At 44.5% G+C, this 13,019-nt stretch overlaps 1 protein-coding gene across 1 annotated transcript in view; it reads left to right on the plus strand.

The window, feature by feature from the left end:
* Window positions 1-13,019, plus strand: part of REL (v-rel avian reticuloendotheliosis viral oncogene homolog) — a 45,389-nt gene that overhangs the window by 20,601 nt on the left and 11,769 nt on the right. The window lies entirely within an intron of this gene.

A 13,019-nucleotide genomic window follows, 5' to 3' on the forward strand; every position in this document is an offset into this window, starting at 1 on the left:
TATATATATATACACACACACATATATATATATATATATATAAAATCTCTGAAGCCTGTATTTTTAAAACTCTCTGGTCACATGGTTACTTTTTCCTACTTATTGAATGACACCTGTACCTGTGGAATAAATCTATTTAGAATTTTCCTCACTGGTTTAAAACACATTTCTTCTGTAGAGAAGATCATCTTATGGCAGTGAAGAGTGTCATGGATTTCTCAAAGCAAAGCTGCTCTTAAGTGCTCTGATTCTCCTTGACTGTGTCCTTAAGCCTTTTCTGGAGACCGCTTTCTGAATGGTGAATAGGCGCTGTGACTGTTAAACTGTTGGAACTGATTTAACTCAATAGCGAATTCAGCAATGAGACTGAAACTAGTCTCAGTGTGGAAGAAGCAGCCTAGAAATAGAAGCCACACAAAGGGTTTTCCTAGTGTATTTGTGCATATGGGAAGATAGTCACTTTTTTAGGGGTCTTTGAAGTGATAGAGAATTCTTTATGCTTTCCACTAATAGTCCTGTTTGGCATGGCACTAGGACTTGAGAGCCCTCTGAATCCACAGAATGGAAAAACTGCTACCCAGGATAGAAAGAGAGCTAGTTAAACATGTATGAAGCTCCAAGGAGGGTGAGAGGGGAGCAGAGGGGTGAGTCTGGACAGGGAGGAATGATAGGGTCCTGCAGTTTTGTAGATGGAGAGAAGGGTGTAAAGGAAATGGAAAAGGTCGAGCAGGCATCTAGAAAGACAGGGTAATGGTGGGCATAGGTGGTCATCGGTGATTTATAAAGCGTAATCAACAGGAATGATTGAATGAAACACAGTGTGAATGAAGGATAGTGTGAAACACACTGTATACAAACTTTGTAAGCAAACCAGTATATAATAATAAAAAAAATGTTTAAACGCACAAAACCCTACTGTCCAGCTAGATGCTAGCATCCTATTCTGCTGTTATCCGTCCTGTGCACCTACTTCAAATGCATAATTCAGGAGCTGAATATAAAATTTCCAGAGATTAAGTTCATCACAGTGAAGATACGCTAATATTGTTGGAATAGAGGAGGCGCAGCCAGCGTGCTCCTTACAGGTGAGGACGGCGAGACATCGTCTCAGGTACTTTGGGACGTGCCAGTCCTTGGAAAAGAACATTATCCTTAGAAAGATGGAAAGTCAGGGACTGCGAGGAAGACTCACTGAGATGGATTCACAGCGACTGCAGGACTGGCTTACACACAGCCACGACTGTGAGGGTGTGTCGCAGGGTCTGGCAGGGTTTCGCTCTGTCGCCCAGGAGGTCTGGAATCAGAGGCACCGAGGCAGCAGCAGTGATATTATTGGACCATGTTTTTCCTGAAAGCATGACAGTGATTTAAGAGATAGGATGATAATTTAGGCAAAGTATTCGGAGAGAGTTACTGTGTTTTCGTGAGCCGTAGGTTGGCATCCCTTTTCTCTAGATTTTTATTTCTCACACCATGTAGCATGGTGATGAAAGCAAAAGGCTTCTTCCCTTTCAGTGTTGCTCTTCAGAGGAGACTGCTGGTAAACTCGGTGTACCCTGTTTTTCTGTCATCCAAGGATGGCAAAGCTTCATCTCTCTTACTTTGGGCATGTTGCTAGGAGAGGTTTTTTCCTTGAAAAGGGACATGATGCTTGGAAAGGTGGAGGGTCAAAGAAAGAGAGGAACCTGAATGAGACGGTTTGATGCAGTGACAGCAGCCTTGAGTATGTCAGAGATGGTGAGGCCGGCACAGGACAGGACAGAGTTCAGATATGCTCTTCACTGGGTCGCTCCGAGTCGTACTCAAGTCGATGGCGGCAACAACAACAACAACAACAGTTTTTTTTAGGACTTTCTTTATACATGTGTAATTATATAGATATTTTTTAATACAGAAATGATCCTGCTGCTACTCTGTTTTGTGTAGTATATATTATAAACATCTTTCAGTGTTAGTATTTGTAGGTCTGTTTTATTCTTTTAACAGAATATCTCATTAGGAAGACTATACTTCGTTTGCTCAGTCATTGAGTAACATTTAGGTTATTTTCATTTTCTTTAAAAAGCTTCATTGAATATGTATGTTTGATTCTTTTCCTAGAATTGATAAATGACTGGAAGTGGAATATGTGTAGGTCAAGTGGCTCATTGAAAATTTTGACTCATTTTGTCAAAAAAAGACTCAAAGAGGGCATCTCTATCTTGATTCAGTATAGAACAGGGACAATGCGCAATAAAATGGGGATATTGTTCATAATAGGTACCACTTATTAAACATTTAACTGTACGTCAAGGGTACAATTTAAGGGCTTTACATACACTTTTACGTAGTATTGTAGGAAATGTTTACAGAAGAGAAACTGAAATTCTGGGTCGAGAACTTTCCCAAGTCATGCGGTGAATATAAATAGTGGTGTTAGAATTCACTCGTGAGTCTCCAGCCTCCCGAGGTAAAGGCGTTAAAAAGGTGAGGACGATTTTTGGCAATCCAGACCAGCATTGACATTAAGAACACATACTTAAGTTGTACTTAGTTCTTAGTTCATGGCAAATGTTTTAACATTTGCCTTCATTTAATCAGACAACCTGTTGAGTTTCAGGTACTGTAATTATCTCTGCTTTACAAATGAGGAAGTGCAGGCATAGGAAAAGGAAGTCGTTTGCTCAGGGCCACACAGGACTGATGTCTGGTAGAGCTAGAATTTGGCCTACAGGAGCCTGGCTCCCAAGTGCCTGGTACTTTTCATTGTGCTCTTCTGCCAGTCAAGCCCTTAAAGTATTTGTTTATTGATTGCTTGTTTAGTTTTTGTTAATTTCTTGAAATTATTGCTTTGGGTTTTTAGTTGGGTTTTGTTTTTTTTCCACATTTATCTTTTCCCTGGCCTTTTCACTATCTTCCTAACTGAGCAACCCATCTCATAATTTGACACGTAGTCGTATCTTAGGGAGCTCTGGTGGTTTAGTGGCAGGAAGCTGCACTTCAATCCCATAGGCACACAGTTCGAGTCCTGCTAGCTGCTCTGCAGGTTAAGGATGGGAAATCTCCTGTTGTATCAATTGCCTCTGAAAACCCACTGGAGGGTCAGCTATGGGTCAGTTCCGACTCGATGGCACTAAACAATTAGTCATATCTTGTTTTCTCCATCGTAGGATGATATTTTGAGGAGTCCCTGGGTGGCATACATGGTAAAATGCTGGAGAGCTAACTGAAAGGTTAGATCTAGGTGGGAGCCCTTTGGAAGGAGAGCTTGGCATTCTGCTTCCTGAAAGTCACGGCCTTGAAGCCCTGAGGAGAAAAGTTGTGCACATCGCAGGTCGCCGTGGGTCAGGGTGAACTCCACAGCGCGGCAGCAACAGCAGGATGGTCATCTTGGTGGCCAGGCGCTAGAGGACTGTGATGACAAAAAAAAAAAAAATTCCAGGAGCTTCCTAGAAAGTTTAAAACCTCCTCTGGCCTGTATTCAGCTAGCCACCCACCTGTAGCTCCAATACATCTTCCCTGTTTTCTCCTCCATTGTTCCTCTTTGGGAAATGGTTTCTGTCCTAAAGTGTTTTGTTCCCCCTGTAGAAAGAGCAAGGGCTGCATGGGAGCGGCCATATCTGACCGTTACCAGCTTCACAAAGGAGAACTGTTCCCGTCAACAGCATCAACACCACAAAACCAATTCCCGTGAGGTCAGACATGTCTCCCACGCTCCCACACCTCTTTTTACTCATCCCAACATCTGTCTTTGCTTTACTGGTTCTAAAATCTGATGCAGTAGTTCACAGACCACACAGAACCATGCTGGGAAAGTCAAAAGGCTGTAATCCAAGTTAGGAGCAGAATCCCATCAGGACGCCTTCTGAAATGTGCTTGCAGGCGTCACAGCCTCACGCCTTTAGGCCCATGTTCCAAAGCTCTCAGTCCTGCCGGTTGTGGCTCTCCCGTGCCCACCCATGTCCTCTAGTGGTCCCACAGACTTGGACAAAAGGCTCTTGGCTCCGATTCCACGGCAACTTGGTCCAAGGTCCACTCCGTCTCAAGTCTCTGGTTTCTGCTCTGACTGCCGCTCCTGTAGGCCTTGGTCTGGCCAGTGAAAGAATCTCTGGCTCCAGAGGATACACTACATTCTCTTGCTTCTTCCTTTGCTGGTGGGGAAGGTATACCAATAATTCTGCTGCTAGATTCGCTCACTTTAATACTGAGAGTAGCCAGTTGCCTTGTGGATTGGTGAGATTAGGCAGTCCCCTTATGGATAGGCTAACACACACCCTCTTCTTACAGTCTCGCCCAGCCACATGACTACTAAATAAATGGACAGGGTTAACACCACTCCCCCACTGTGATCATCACTAAGATCATCTTGGCTCCTTCTGTTTTGGGAATGGAAACTTGCAGCCTTTTAAGCCAGCACCATCGGTGCTTACCTCGAAGCTGTGTTCCTGCTTCTGTTCTTGATCTCCCTCCAACAGGTTTGTTATTCTCATTCCAGAATGATGGTTCCGAAATCAGTAAGATCCTTTGGAACTCTTCCTTGTCACCTTTCACGACTCCAAACCACTCGCTTAGCATAGTTCTCAATCTGAATGTACGTGTGAATCCTTTAGTACTTGTGAAAAATGTACATTCTAGGTCCTGCTGCCACAAACTCCGGGTCAGGTGCCAGGCCCTGTGAGTCTGAATTTTAGTAAGAAGCCTGGGTGAGTGAGTCACTTCTCTTGACTCCAACCACTAGAAAGAAATAGAGTTCCTTTCTCTGCTCAGTACACGCAGATAGACAAATAGATAAACTAATACCTTTAATACCTCCATTCTAATCTTGGTTCTGTTTAATTTCACTTTAACAGATGCTTATTCACCTTACAATTAAGTTCATGACCAATCTAGGTGATTCCACTGCACACTGAGAAATTTTGGTTTATTTGTAAAGTTTAAGTTCTTGACATTCAGTATCAGATCCTGACTTTCCTCTCCAGCCTTATCTCCAGCTTTCAAGTCCCACCTTCCCCCCACCGCCTCTCTCTGTCTGTCTGTTTCTCTGTCTCTCTCTCTCTCTCTCACACACACACACACACACACACACACTCACTCACTCTCTCTCTCTCTCTCACTTTGATTTTGCCTTCTGAATGGTTTTCAGTGTTAGGAAGGTGTATTCTTTCTTGCCCCTGTGCTCTTAGGCGGTCCCTGCCATGGAATTCCCTCATCGGCCTGACCAGGTGAGCTCTTTCTGTTCATCCTTCACGTTTCAGGTGAAAGGTCGTCTTCTCTTCTCCAGCCTTCCCTGATGGAGCCCCTTAGTTCCTTTCACTTTGCCACATTGTGTTGTCAGTGTTGTGTGCCATTGAGTCAGAACCAGGGCTGATCTTCCAGTTGGTTTTCAGAGGCAGTAAAATCGCACAGGAGATCGCTCGTCTTTCTCTCACGGGTTAGCTGGAAGATTTAAACCCTGAGCCTTAGGGACTGCAGCACCGCTTCTTACCACTAGGCCACCAGAGCTCCCTAAATTGTGTGTAGTTACTTCTAATGTGGTTTTCTATTATTTTGTTTTTATGTTTCTCCTTCACTTAATAGGGGGACCTTGTGGGGCTGTCTGTGACACTGAGCCTAGTGCCTTGCACATGGTAGAAGCCTAATTAAAATTTGTTGAAAGAATAAATGGACAGATAAAAGAATACACCTTATATATATTTGCTTATTTTTAAATAAAATAACAAGAACAAACAGATATGTCTTGGAGAGGGTGCAGCCGGAGTGCTCTTTGGAGGCAAGAATGATGAGACTTTCCCTTGCATACTTTGGACATATTGCTAGTAGGTGCTGTTCCTTGGGGAAGGACATGATGCTGGAAAGGTTGGAGGATTGATAAAGGAGAGGCTTGATAAAGGAGAGGAAGACCCTCAACCAGGTGGACTGACACAGTGACTGCTGCAGTGGGCTTTTGTGTGTCAGGAAGTATGAGGATGGTGCAGGGGAGAAAAGGGTTCAGATCTTTTGATCATAGGGTTTCTGTGAGTTTATACTCAATTCCATAGTACCTAACAACAACAACAACATATTTGTTCACTTTGATTTCTTTACCTGAAATGTCCCAAAAGCCTTCTGTTTTCTTATTGTTGTTGTTAAGTGCCATCGAGTCTCAGGCGACTCATAGCGACCCTATGAAGGAGAGTCCTCAACGCTTAGGTGTCTTTCATCCTCTCTCCAGGTTCATAGGGTTTCCGGAAGCAAGCTGTTATGGAAGTGGATGCCACTCCTCCTTCCAAGCTTGTTTTAATCGAGGAGCTGCACCCCACTCTCTGTCCTCACTGGGTAGCAAACCATTAACACATTTGACATATCAGTGTCACAGTGTTCAGCCTCACAGCAACCAAAAGTGACTGCAGTAAGCAACTTGTACACCAGGGCTATATGACCTAAAGGAATGTCTGAACAAAAACAATGAAAGACAGGCCTAAGGGCCGCAGATTAAAAGTCACCCACCTTTGGCTTGGTAGCATCGCCTTCTGTCCACTGGGCCAGCTGATCTCTCTCTCCATGTCCTAATTATGCTGTTGCTGTTCACTGGGCTATTGTGAAAAGTTTTGTGAAGCTCTGGAAGACCCACTCGGGGGTCAATTCTAACTCAAAGTCAATGAATTTTTGTATTGCATCATTTAATTCCTCAGATAATGTCTTCTGAGGTGAGTTCCCCGCTCATTATGGACAGTGTCTGTGATGAGGTCCTGTTTACATTTCCCCTGTGGCCCTAGCAGTGTATTTATGTTAGCCAGAACCCAACTAACCCCATTGTCCTCAGGCTAATTCTAACTCAGGGCACCTAACGGGTCTGCTCCTTGGAGTTTCCAGGGTTATAAATCTTAACAGAAGCAAACTGTCATCTTTCTCCCATGAGGTGACTGATACTTTTTTTTTTAGTCCAACAATTTAATTAAAATTAAGTAATGAAATATAGTCAATTAAATTTAGTAATGAAATCTTTGGAAGCAGGAGTGACATCCACTTCCTAAATAACATGCCTCTGGAATAAATGTCAATAGTTGTAGAGGGGTGACTGATACTTTTGAACCACTAACCTTATGAATAGCAGCTGCCTGCTTAACTACTGCACCACTAGGGCTATTATAAAAAAATCTGTCTTCACTCAAAGTGTCTTGAGGACGGGCTTGTTTCCTCTTTTTCAGCAGTGGGTTTCCCAGCTTAACTTCCTTTGTCAAATGTTGACCTTTTTAATCCCTAACATCCCAGATTGTTGGAGGCATTTGGGATAAATTGATAAACAGATAAAAATTCCTACCCTTGAAGAGTTTACAGGATAGTGGAGAGAAAGACTGATGATTAGCGTAAATGTGTATCTATGGTTTGAAACCAAAATGCCAAGCCCACTGCTGTCTGGTCGATTCCGATTTCTGTGGGCCCTGCATTACGTTTCCAAGGCCGTACCTCTTCACAGGAGGTCTTGAGGAGTGCAGCGACCTGGGGCGTAGGGAGTGAAGCTGCTGACCCAAGGGCAGCTTCCCTCTGGCAGCTTGAAGCCAGCAGTGGCTCCTCAGGCAGCCGCCTCCTGTGCAGTTTGTAGAAGATCATTTTTGAGTCAGTTCTTACTCAAAGGCACAGAGGTTTTAGTTTTTATAAAGAGTTGCACGGCCATCCCAAGGGCACACAGTTCGAATCTGTCAGCCGTTGCATGGGAGAAGGAGGGGCAGTCTCCTCCCGTGCAATTTACTGCCTCTGAAAACCCGCTGGGGCGTCAGCTATGAGTCAGTTCTGGCTCAGCGGTAAACAGCGACATGGGAGAAGATAGCTCATCTTTTTCCTGCCCAGCAACTGGTGAATTCAAACCATTGACTGTTTGGTTAACCGCACAACATGCAGCCACACCACGAGAGTGAGTTTTAGCTGAATTTACTAGAGTCGACTAATTCATAGCATGTTTTTATCTGTCTACTATTATGACATCCCTCCGTGGAAATTATTTCATCTGATACTTCCTATCTATTGTTGTTAAGTACCATCAAGTCACTCATGACTCATAGTGACCCCGTATACGGCAGCTCTGAACCCTCCCGTGTCCTGAGCTAGTCTTTCTGACTCCAGCACACCTAATTCCATTGCCCCAGTTACTATATCAATCCATCTCATCCAGGGTCTTCTCTCCTTCACTGTCCCTCCACCCTTCCCAGCATGGTGTCCTTCTCCAAGGACCAGTCCCTCCTGGCCATGTGCCCAAAATATGTGAGATGGAGCTTCAAAATCCTAGCCTCCAAGGCTAGCCTCTTGATTTCACCCTCTCCAAGACAGACCTTTTTGTTTTCTTGGCAGTCCATGGTATGTTCAAGAGTCTTCTCCAGCACCACAACACAAAGGCATCAATTCTTCCTCTGTCTTCCTTAGTCATTGTCCAGCTCTCTGATGCATAGCAAGTAGTTGCGAAGACCATAGTCTAGATCAGGTGCACCTTAGCCTCTAGACTACCATCATTGCTTTTTAGCACTTGGGAGAGGTCACATCTGTTACAGCAGTAAACAGTCTCACCCATATTGCATTGACAAGAAGCCAGGGCTGAACAAGGGGGCAGCAGTGGAGGAGGACAGTGAGGTTCGTGAGAAGGAGCTGTCAGGGTCTCACACACAGTCCCTGTGTCGGGCTTTCATGACCTCTGTGGCAGGAAGGGGCACTTGGGAGTCTCTTCTCCCGAAGAAGCCTCTGTACCCTTCCAGAGCCTGAGACAGGCTTCGGGCTGGGCTTGCAGATCAGGAAGGTGGCGAGACTCGGGCAGTGTGGCCACTCCAGGAGCAGGACCAGGATGGTGGAGGGCCCTGCTGCTCTGCACCTTGGAAGCCTAACGTTGTCAGTAACTCATAGGGGTGTGTCTTGTTGTGAGTTCTCTGAAGATCAGATACCGAATGAAAGTTTAAAGAGTATTTCTGTTTTGCCTAGGATAATTTAGTGTACTACTAATAATTTAGTGTACACCATCTAGATGTATCAAGGCCAGTCCTCAGTGTCTCTCTCTTGCCATTAGTTCTTTAGGAAAAACTGTCTTTTGTACATGAACTTAAAGGAAGTAATCTAATAGTTTCAGCAGGGAGCTCTGGTGGCTTGGAGGTAAGGAACTGTGCTGCCAATTCAAAGGTGGTGCTGGTGATTTTTATGTACCGTTGAGTCATTTGTGACTCATAGTGACCCTGTGTACAACAGCCCTAAACCCTGCTGTGTTCTGTGCCAACCTTATTGTCTGTGAGACACCTACTCTCATTACCCCAGTCACTGAATCAATCCACCTCATCGAGGGTCTTCCTCTCCTGCACTGTCCCTCCCCCCTCCCAAGCATGATGTCCCTCTCCAAGGACTGGTCCCTCCTTCCAAAGTATGTCCGATGAAGCTTCAGAATCCTTGCTTCCAAGGACCAGCCTGGCTTCATCTTCTCCAGGACAAACCTGTTTGTTCTCTTAGCTGTCCATGGTATATTCAGTACTCTTTGCCAACACCACAGCTCAAATGCATCAGTTCTCCTTCTGTCATCCCTAGTCATTGTCCAGCACTCTGATGTATAGCAAGTAATTGCAAAGACCATGGCCTGTATCAGGTGCACCTTAGTCTCCAGACTGACACTGTTGCTCTTCAGTACTTTAGAGAAGTCTCTAACTGCAGACTTTCCCATCGCAGTATGTCTTTTAATTTCCTGGCTGCTGGTGCCAAGAGTGTTGATTGTGGAGCCGAGCAAACTGAAGCTGTGAACACTCTCAGTCTCTCACCATCCATCCTGATGCTGCCGATCGTTTGAATCCACCAGCTGCTCGGCAGGACAAAGATGAGCAGTCTCCTCCCGTGCAGTTCACTGCACTGAGAATCTCCTGGAAGGTCAGCTGTGAGCCAGTTCCGAATCGATGGCACACAACGACGATAGCGTCCAACACCCATGGTAGCAGCAGTGAAGAAATCAAAAGCCATGTTCCATTGGGGAGATCGGCTGTCAGGGACTTCTCCAAAGTTCCATAGAGCAAGGATGTTCGTTCAAAGACCAAGGTGTGTTTGATCCAAATCATAGTTTTTCTTCACTTGCTTTCTATATATCTGAAAGTTGAATGAAAAAGATGATTGCAGAAGGATCAATGCTTTACAATTGGGGTATTGGCAAAGATTATTGACTGTATCGTGGACTGGCAAAAGAACAAGCAATTCTGGCTAGACCAGAGTGCTCCTTAAAGGCAACAGTGGTAAGACTTCATCTCACTTATTACTCTGGGCTTGTTTTCAGGAGGAACCAGTCGGAGAGCTGTCATGCTGGGAAAGGTGGAGGGTTAGTGAAAGAGAGGAAGATGTCCAGCAGGAAGGACTGACCCAGTGGGCTTGAGCGTGACAGAGACCAGGACTGGGGTGCGGGCCAGGCCAATTCAGATCTCTTGTTCCTGGGGTAGTGGTGAGACGTGGCAGCTTGATGGTCCTGCCAGTAACAGTAGTTTCAAACGTGAGAATTGCAGTATCCTGCCATTTAAATACAGCGAGCGAGTGAGGTTGTTCTGGCCTGGGCTTCTGTCCATGTGTGTTTCCAGTTCACCCTCGCTTCTGGGGTGTAGCTCTGGGTCCCTATCAAAGCATGGACCATGTGTCAGATTGCCCGTGTCTGGCAGAGCCTGAAGCCTTTGCTTTACCTCCTTACTCATCTTTTGAGTATTTATCACAATTTCTCACCCTCTTAACCATCTCTTTCAAAATTGGCAGAGTCTGTCTGGGAAAAAGTTTCTTCTTCCTGTGAATTTATCTTTTCTCCCAGATTTTCGCCTTGGGATTTTTCATGTCCTCCTTCATTCTCTAAAGCCTTTGGAGAAATTAGTTTCCTATTCTGCATACTTTTTTTAGTTCTGTCAAATTGGTCGTCGACTAATTGTGGAAGTAGTCTGCCATGACCGAAAGCAGAACTCACCTTATGATCATTTTCACTTTACAGTTTTCTTGGGCAGCATGTGAAAGATACCTAAATGCTTGATTGTTCAGCAGGGGTTTCCCCGCCTCTAATTAATATTTTACTCATTGAGGTACAGGGAAGCATCAAGATAAAAATTTTGCTTTCATGAAACTTAACCCAGTAGGATAAAGGAGGCAGGCATGAATGATCATCATATACGATGAAAATCGAAGGGCATGAGTCACACAGGTCACCTGCCACACGGCTCTCGAGAGGAGCTGATCCTTCCATCTCGGAGGTGCAGCTTAGGAAGAACACACACAGCTTCTGAGCTGAGCTTTGAATGGTTGCGTCAGACAGAAATTGTTCTTGCCTCTCAGTGGTTTTCAACCATGTCACCCAATAATAAAAGTAATTCTGATGAGTTGGAGAAGGGTACTGAATGTCCCATGTACTGCCAAGAGAACAAACAAGCTTGTCTCAGAGAAAACACAACCACGGTGTTTCTTCGAGTATGGTAAAGCGTCGACTAACACACTTAGGCATGTCATTAGGATAGACAGGTCCTTGGAGAAGGACACACTGTTTGGAAAGTTAGAAGGTCAGTGAAAGAGCAAGATCTCCAGGGAGGTGGATTGACACATTGACTGTAACAGTTGTTGTTATGTGCCATCGAGTTGCTTGCGACTCATAGCGACCCTATGTACAAGAGCCCTAAACGCCTTTCTATTCTGTGTCAACCTCACTGTCTCAAACACATTCATTCCCACCTCTCCACTCACAGAATCAATCCATCTCATTGAGGGTCTTCCTCTCCTGCAACTTCCCTCCACTCTGCCAAACATGATGTCCCTCTCCAAGGACCAGTCCCTCCTTGCAACATGCCCAAAGTATGTCAGATGAAGCTTCAGAATCCTTGACTCCAAGGAGCATTCTGGCTTCACCTTCTCCAGAACAAACCTGTTTGTTCTAGCAGTTCATGGTATATTCAACACTCTTCTCCAGCACCACAACTCAAAAGCATCAATTGTCTTTCTGACATCCCTATTCACTGTTCAACCCTCTGATGCATAGCACATAATTGCAAAGACTATCGCCCGGATCAGGCGCACTTTAGTCTCCAGCCTGACGTCATTGCTCTTCAGTGCTCTTGAGCGGTCCCTCACAGCTGACGTTCCCAATGCAATTCATCTCTTGATTTCCTGGCTGCTGTTACCAAGAGTGTTGACTGTGGAGCCAAGTAAACTAAAACTGTAAAACTGTTAACTATCTCAATCTCTTCACCATCCATACTGATGATGCCAATTGGCCCAGTGGTGAGAATCTTTGTTTTCTTGATTTTGAGCTTCAATCCATATAGGAGGCTGTAGTCCTTGACCTTCTGTAGCAAGCGCTTCAGGTCCTTCTCAGTTTCAGCAAGCAGGGTTGTGTCATCTGCATAACACAGGTTCTTGATGACTCTTCCACCAATCCTGATGCCAATTTCTCTTCGTACAGCCCAGCGTCTCGGATGATCTGTTCTGCATACAGATTGAAAAGGTATGGAGACAGAATACATCCCTGACGAACCCCCTTCTTGATTTTGAACCATGTAGTGTCTCCTTGCTCTGTTCTGACTACTGCCTCTTGGTCTAAGTATAGGTTTCGCATTAGCACAAGCAAATGTTCTGGGATTCCCATTCTTCTCAGAGCCAGCCACAGCTTGTTGTGATCCATGAAGTCAAAAGCTTTTGCATAATCAATGAAGCACAGATAGACATTCTTCTGGTATTCTTTGCTTTCTGCCAAGATCCATCTAACGTTAGCTATAATATGGGCTCTACCTGTATCAGAAATGGATAGAATGGGGCTGTATGGGGGCAGGGTTCAGATCGGGTTTCATAGCGTTGTTACAAGTTATACTTGACTCAGTGGCATTTAATAACAAGAAACTATTTCCATAGATTGAAAGAATTAAAAATCTCGTTAAAAATGCTTTTTGGCAAAACTTTACAGAAAAGTTAGATTTTCATTCATTCATTGTTGCACATTTTACCCCTTTTCCCGTCCTTCCCCTTCCCCAAGTTGACTTTTTTCTTTTCATTAGTTTATTTACAAAATTCTAATACAAATTTGAACAAATTCTTTC

The sequence above is a fragment of the Elephantulus edwardii genome, unplaced genomic scaffold (genome assembly GCF_000299155.1).
Source record: "Elephantulus edwardii isolate Elephantulus edwardi_28Jun2011 unplaced genomic scaffold, EleEdw1.0 scaffold00011, whole genome shotgun sequence".
Classification (NCBI taxonomy): Eukaryota; Metazoa; Chordata; class Mammalia; order Macroscelidea; family Macroscelididae; genus Elephantulus; species Elephantulus edwardii.